The 7503-nt window shown below is 40.9% G+C and overlaps 1 long non-coding RNA gene across 1 annotated transcript in view; it reads left to right on the top strand.

Annotated features, from left to right (window-relative positions):
• The first annotated feature begins 737 nt into the window (after positions 1–737).
• Positions 738–7503, top strand: part of LOC119703693 — a 42914-nt gene continuing 36148 nt past the window's right edge. Inside the window, exon 1 of the long non-coding RNA XR_005257689.1 lies at positions 738–825. This is a non-coding gene — a long non-coding RNA (uncharacterized LOC119703693). The remainder of the gene's footprint in view (positions 826–7503) is intronic.

Below are 7503 nucleotides of genomic sequence, written 5' to 3'. Positions count from 1 at the left end.
CTGTGCCGGGAGTTCCTACCTCTTGTTTACAGCTCCCTACTCAGACCTGGTGTCTGCTTTCTCCTCTCAGCTAATTTGCAGACAGAGGCCTCGAGGGCTTTGGGTGGGTGCCACCAGACTCCTGCGAGCTCCAGCGGTCGTGTTCTTTCCCAGACAATGACTTCAGTAGCCTCTGGGCACCCCAGAACCTCCTAACAAACATCTCTCCTAACTGCCTTATTAACTGATTGCTCTAGTAAGATAATAATTAACACCCTTACTTGTGCCTTGGCTCAGCCAAAAATATTCTCAAGTGGACTTAGAAATGCATAAAATGAATAAATGATTTATGTTTACTATTTTTAATGGAGCTACTTATTAGCAAGGCTCTCATACAGAGCACCATAAAAACACTCCTGGTTTCGTTACAGATTTAGAAGGTGGTAATGAAAAGCTGTAGAGAATAAAATGGGGAAACACTCCCTGAGCCAAATTCTGCCCTCAGTTGTATTTAAAGGTCTTGCTGAGTTAAATTCTCGAGAGGATTTTGGCCAGAAAACCATTAAAATAGAGACAAATCTCTGTCATCTGCTCATTGCAGCTCAGCCATTCAGAACATGCCCCAGCCAGGAGAAGGGTGCCTGCCCTGTCAGTATAGACCCAAAAACCCAAGGGCAGGATGTGTCTCTGTGGAGCAGATCAGCCAGGCTGTGTTTACACATGCTTTCCATGTTCCTGACCCTACCAGGCACGAGACAGTCGGAATTTCACCATGGCAGCCCTGCAGGAGCTGTGCTAGCTTCAGGATGACTCCAGCACATCTGACCCTGGTGGGAAAGTGGGAAGGTTTGTGCTGCATATTTTCACTAATTTATGTTGTTCCTTGCTAAAAGCACTAATTAGGATGGTGTGGTGGACTTCAGAGAGAACCCTGACACAGTTTTTGGGACACGAATGCAGTGCCTTGTGCTATTGCTGGGTGACAAGAAGTGCCACCCTTCATCCATGTCCTCATGACTCCACATGGAAATGAAGGTGCTGCCCTTTGTGTTTAAGGTTTGGGTGCATTTAGGAGCCTTGACAGGTGGGGATGGAGCAGGTGAACCCTTCACAGTGGTGACTTTACTCTGATTTGATTCTCCAGCCACAGTGTTTGTTGTTCTGTTGCTGAACTGAAGCCATGGGTTCCATCCCAAGCTGCCAGGACACACAGCACACACAGTCCCCACATTTGTCTGACCAGCCATCTCAATCATATTGTTTTATTCCAGCCCAAAGAGGACTCCCAAGCCCTGCTTCCCACTTGCTTTCCAAGCTCTGTGGATTTCTGTTCAGTGAAGATAGTGGTGCAGGCACATATCCAGCTGGTCCATACTGAGATCCATATTTAATATTTAGGATATTTCCTTTTGCATCCACTCTACCCTAAAAAACACTCTTAGAGCACTTTTGCAAATACATTTAAATACCTGCAAATATTTTCCTGCTCCCTTTGCTCACATCTGCTGTAAGAATTAATAATGTTCATCCGCTGAAGTTCTCCTAAGAATTGGCAGTGCCTGATTTTTGTCTGGACAGGACAAGATTTCAGTGCTGCCTGAGGAATCAGAGCACTTTAAGGTGCTGGAAGTGCCAGATAATTAATCTCTGGAGATCCTAGAGAATTTTCCAAACTTCCATTCTCTCACTAATGTGTAAATGAACATCCTGTGGATATTATCAGCAGTTCTGGGGCAGTGTTATCAGTCAGTCCCACACCAGCTAAAGGCTACAGACCTGCACTTCTCATGGAGAAATACTGGATTTTAAGATAACTTCCATACTGACCCTGCTGATGTTTCTTAAAATTATGTATTGCTATAATTTTTTTTTTAATTTTCAGAAATAAAAATGAGTTTGCCTCAGGGCAGAGACAGTCTAAAAGCCTGTGCTAATAAATCTCTGCAAGTTTAGTAGTGTTTAATATATATTCTGCTTCAAGGGCTTTTTAAATGCATTATCACCTTTAAGTAAATACAGTGGAAAACTGCCAAGTGGCTGGATGCTGCTCTCTGTAAATTTATGTATTTATATCATTCATGCAATGAAATGTTTAAACCCTCATTGAATTTTGCTAACTGATTTGCAGTTTGAATGGCAGCAATTTTATGCATTTATCAATTACCATTTAAGTAGCTGCTCTAATATTTCTGTTTAGGCAGGCAAAGCACATTCACTAAAATACTTCTCAGCTGAATTATATTTGGGATGAAGGGAAACAGAGGATGTATCCAAGGTAAAAAGAGTTCAGACCTGCTTGTTCTTGATAGGAAACAGCATTGACAGGGACAGGGATCAGCAGTTTGAGCTCTCCCACCTCCAACAGATGTCAATATTCAGCAGCAGATTATTTTCCAAATATTTTAAAATCATGCCCTACCTGTTCAGGAGCTTATCCAGAGTCAGACATTATAGAAAAGTAAGTTTAGAAGAGCTGTGTACTGCCTTTAAAATTTTGTACTCATTTGCTAAAACTTTTTAACAAGATATTAAGATATATGTTAGAAATAGTCTAATTTCTGAGCTGATCCACAGTAGGGGATGACAATTCCTCTTGAATTCTTGCTATAAGGAAAAAAAACAAATTGAATATAATGATTCTGTATCTTCTGCCTGCTTTACTCAAGTTTCAAGTTTAGAAACAAGCAAACAATGGGCCAAGTGCCTAATTTGAAGATACAAGAAAACATTTCTCAGCTCTCACTTGGGTTTAGTTTTCTGGAGTGACTAATAAGAAGGTGGTGATTGCTTCATTAGCATGCACTGAACTGAGTGCACAATGTAATTATATATTTCAGTTGTAATTAGGACATTTAATTGATTTGTTTTAACTAAATTAACAGACATCAGGAAAAAAACCCAAAGATTTGTGGCAGATTTTGAAATGTTTTCCACACAGCCAGCTGGGATCAGCTGAGCAGAAAATATGTGTTTTATTTCTGGATAATGTTAGGAAGATCAAAAATCTTGTTATTGAGAAACTCTTATGAAATAATATTGCATTTCTTCAGCCCTCTCCTTTATAGGCCAAAAATTTACCAGCTGGAATCCACAGCATTTTTATGGATACTTTTGGGGAGAGAAGAAGTGACCAATGACTCCAGTAGGAGATGCTTCCATACATTGCTGTGAGAAACAGGGTTAAAATGCAGATTTCCTTTCATTGCATTGGTCAGTTGCTAACTCTGCTGCCCAGCTAGACAAACACAGGCATTATTTAGAAACATCTTCTTCCTCCTTTTTGCTTACCTACTTCCCTCTGATTGTTTTCCTGGTTTTGCAACCTGGCTCCACACTTCTTGATTGTGGGTTCTTCCAGCAAGATGCCTTTTCACTTCCAGTTTCTGGCCTGAACTGCTGAAACAGCAAGAGAGAGCCTCGACACGCAGCACAGCTGATCTTCTGGAAGTAGTACAAAGCCTCTCCCATCGTTTTGTCTTGGAGAAGAGGGGAAATATTTAAAGTAGAGCTTAAAAAGTCTGTAAGTTGAAATCCAGCTGCATCCAGCCAGATGTTTTATTCACATAGACAACTTAATCCACTGGACCCACAAAAGCACCCAAAATTACCCCCAACCCTCAAGCTGAGGGGGTTGGACACCCCAACTTAGAAAGTGTTTGTGTGTGAAACTCATTTGTCTTTTCATGTCTGTTTCCATTGCTCGTGTCCTATTTTGAATTTTCCCCATTTCAGCACAGCCATGTTGCAAAAATAAATAACAGCCTCCAAATCCATCCCATGGGACTTGTCCCAAGAAAAATGCTGCAAATGAGCGCGGAGACAAGACATGGCCTGGAGGCAGCCGTGGTTTGCTGCTCGTGCATATCTGCAGAAGTTGGCTGAGGAGCAGTTTAGAAACCTCTGGGGTGAGAATGAGGTGGGGCAGCTGAAAGTGTTGTGGTTCCCACATTTATTCTGCTCTTGCATTTACAGGAATATGTGGAATTGAGTGTGTAGCTCAACACACAGGGAACAGGAGAAAGAAAAACTAAAGGAAAGGCTGAGCTCCCTTCTGGTAAAACCTGTTCTAGCTTTTAGGAACAGCTCATAACCCACTGTTTACAAACAGCAGCAACATCAATCTACAGCACAAACTACTCATAGTGAGAAAAAAACAAACAAAAAAAAGCAAGCAAAATCCCCAGGTTGCTACTGACACTAAAAATAGGCAAATTTAGACTGAAAGTCCCATCAGGGCAAACAGCTCTCCTCTGTTCCTGACTTGTGAGGGACCCTGCACTAAAGGGGGGAAACACAATTTGTCTCCAAAATGTTTTTCTTTGAAAATATGGTTTCATTTGAACTAAACATTTCTTCAGGAACTTGTCAGAAACAATTTAATTTCATCGAGAGCTCTCGAGGCAAAGAGATCCTCTGATAATGTCAATCACTTCATGTCAATATTTTCAGAACGTGCCCTGCATATTTTTATTTCAAGTGATTGTTCCTATTTGCATATTTTTCAGTTCCTTCCAGAAATGTTTAGAATTAAGATTGGAAAATAAGGATAAGATTCATTCATTTGATCCAACGGAAATAATTTAGTTGACACATAATTCCTTTCTATTTTTAATGACTTTATGTGGGAATAGCAGAATTTATTGCAACCCTGATAACAGACTCAAAACCTATGGAAAAATATTTGCTTTAACAGCAATATATATTACCAGGAAGTCTTGAAATTAATGGTTTGTTCTAAAAACCATTTTATGTTAAGTACGTTTGCATTCAGAGTGTTGGCTGGATCATTATGGCTCTGCTTTAGGAACGAAAACAAGTTTTGAAATAACAGTTTTAATGAAATAATAATTAAGGAGGTTTTTTTTCCAAGCTGTAGGAGAAAGCAGAGCTCCCAAACACCCTTTAAAGTGTGACATGTTCTGAACTCTGCAGCCAAAGCCATGGGGAACGTGAGGAAAACTCCTCCATGTGCTGTTGATTTGCACAAGGCTTGGTTGGGCTCTGCTGAGAGCAGCCAGCTCGACATTTAGGGTTTGGCACAGCCTGTGGGGAGCAGGGTGTGCCCAGCCTGGGCAGGGCTGCAGCTGCATCAGGGAGATGCTGCACATCCCCAGCAGGATCAGCCCGGGATGTGGGTCCTGCCTCTGCCCCCCCTTCCCTAGCCTCAAATAAAATCCTATTTTTCAGGCTCTCAGAATGCCTGTTACTATAGCACAACAACAGAATGTACAGAAGCTCAGCATCTTCCAAAATATGACCTTCATGCGATGTCATATTTCCATTTCCAATAGTAAAATGAGGAGATGGAAACATTTTCTTGTTCCTTGCCCTCTCCCATCAGGTTAGATTATTGTCTATCTCATGCTAGCTGTCTGGAATCCAATCTCCATCTTTGTCTGCAACTCAATTATATTATTTTTAGTATTTATCTACTATGCTTCTTTAGAAAAATACAGCAGAACAGGGAAGAATTACATGTTTGGATCATCAGCACATTGGGATGATTCATAGCAAGGAAGGAGTTGGGCCATTTCATGACCTTTTCTATCACTTAGTAGCTAAAATTCATAGTCTGTAAAATGTTTTCAATATCTTACATCTTTAAATACAAGTATTTCCTTTCAGAAAAATTTTTTTAAAAGAGTGTTACATTGTTTGTTTCTTTGCACTCTAGGAAATCCAAACTTTGCATTTTGGTGCCCTATTGCAAAGAAGAAGGAAAAAAATAAGTCTAAAACCAAAAAGTGAAAGCGCATCAGCCCATTTTGCCTTTCATTTGGGGTAGAAATGCAAGCTTTTAAAGCACAAATAGTAATCAGAGCTCAACTTTTCACTTTTAATGAGTATAGATTCCACAGCCAAAGAGTAAAATTGGAGAATAGTCCCATGTGCCCTTTTAGAAGTTTGAAGTTTACAGTCTTTTTCTCTTTTTATTGTAGGAAACTAAGAATCTGTTTATTATCTGTTTATTATAAAGCAAAAACACTTTCAAATGAAATGTCTTTGAATTAGAAAATACTAAACCTCAAGTTAAATTGGGGGAGTTTGAGTGCACTGTTGAACTCCTGCCTTCTGTTAGCAGAACGCAGGGGTTTCTGAAATCTGAAGGGAAATTGCAATAGGAGCAACTGTATTAGTAGTAAATGACTCATTCCTTAGGAGATGGAATATTTCTGAATATTGGACTCCAGTTTTCAGAGGATCACAGAATGATTTGGTTGGAAGGGACCTTAAGGATCATCTCATTGCCCTCTTCCAGGAATATTTTATTTGCTTCAAGTCCTTGAGTTTGGTGTTTCAGAAGTGAAAGGTGCTTGTCCACAAGCAAATTAGTTGTGATCATTCAGTTTTGGAGGTTTTCAGATAAAGGCTTAATTCATTTTTCAGACAATCCCTTCAGTGCTCAGTTCAGAAAGGTCCCAACACCATGCACAAGGGTTACTGGAAAATGCTTAACATCATCTTAGTTCTGCCCATTTCCAGGGAAGTGTTGAGTCTCACTGGTATTGCAGTAAAGTTATGTCTGCTTTCGAGCCCTTCCTGAAAGTATCATATTAATCATATCAAGCTATCATATCAAATACTTCAAACTGAGAAAAAAGTGTCTTTCTGGAGAATAGTGAGACTCTGCAGAAAGGCACAAATCTTTGCATTTGAAAGAATGCTGTTAATAACTCACACTCTTCCAAGTAACAGAACACTTAATGCCTGCTGGCTTTTGTTTAAATCAGTGGAGTGGTCTGTATGGTCTGTATAATTTCGCTTCCTACCTAAATTATGAGCTGTAATTAAGCTAAGAAATGCCAGCCAAAGCCCCCAGTTTGTGTTGAGGGATACCTGGGATCTGCAGCAGAGGAAGAATACACTTTATGCGGGGCTGGCTCGTGGAGTATTTTACATTTAGCATAAACAGCCTTCTGGCTACTTTGTTGTATGGATTACTAATCTCCTTTAATTCAATTTCCTTTCCTCCTGTGGGCAGCTATAGCACCTTTTGCAGCAGCTGACGTGCTGTAAATCCTGCACTCAGACATTCAGCTCCTCCTTTCCTGGGGCTGGAGGGAAAGCTCAGATCTGGGAGCAGGCACAAGGGCTGCTGTGAGCCAGGCTGAAGAGTTAATCTGATGAAATCGTGAGCACGGCCTCGGCTGAGCTCTGCACTCAGTGCTCTGTGGAGCCAGGGCAGGACCAAGCCAACGAGAGTATTCTGGCATCAGCTGCTGGAGGTTACAAGAACCTTATGTATCATTTAATGTATTTTCTTTTCATGTGTCTATAATCAATTCCAGTGGCGAGGCCTGTGTTTTGGTTCGTACAGCCAAGCCAGGCAATGGACTTGGCTCCATTTTCAAACCTCTTGGCTCGCTAAATGTCAGAGCCTGAGCTGGGCTCCTCTTTGTACTCCCATCTCATACAACTGGCCCGAGTTATGTGTGTTCCCTGAGAGCACAAGCACGGCCCAGAATACAAATCAAACCTATTTGGGAGCCAAACACAGAGGTCAGCGAAGCAAATATTTGTGTC

Source organism: Motacilla alba, chromosome 8 (genome assembly GCF_015832195.1).
Source record: "Motacilla alba alba isolate MOTALB_02 chromosome 8, Motacilla_alba_V1.0_pri, whole genome shotgun sequence".
Classification (NCBI taxonomy): domain Eukaryota; kingdom Metazoa; phylum Chordata; class Aves; order Passeriformes; family Motacillidae; genus Motacilla; species Motacilla alba.
This window is presented reverse-complemented; position numbering and strand designations above follow the sequence as displayed.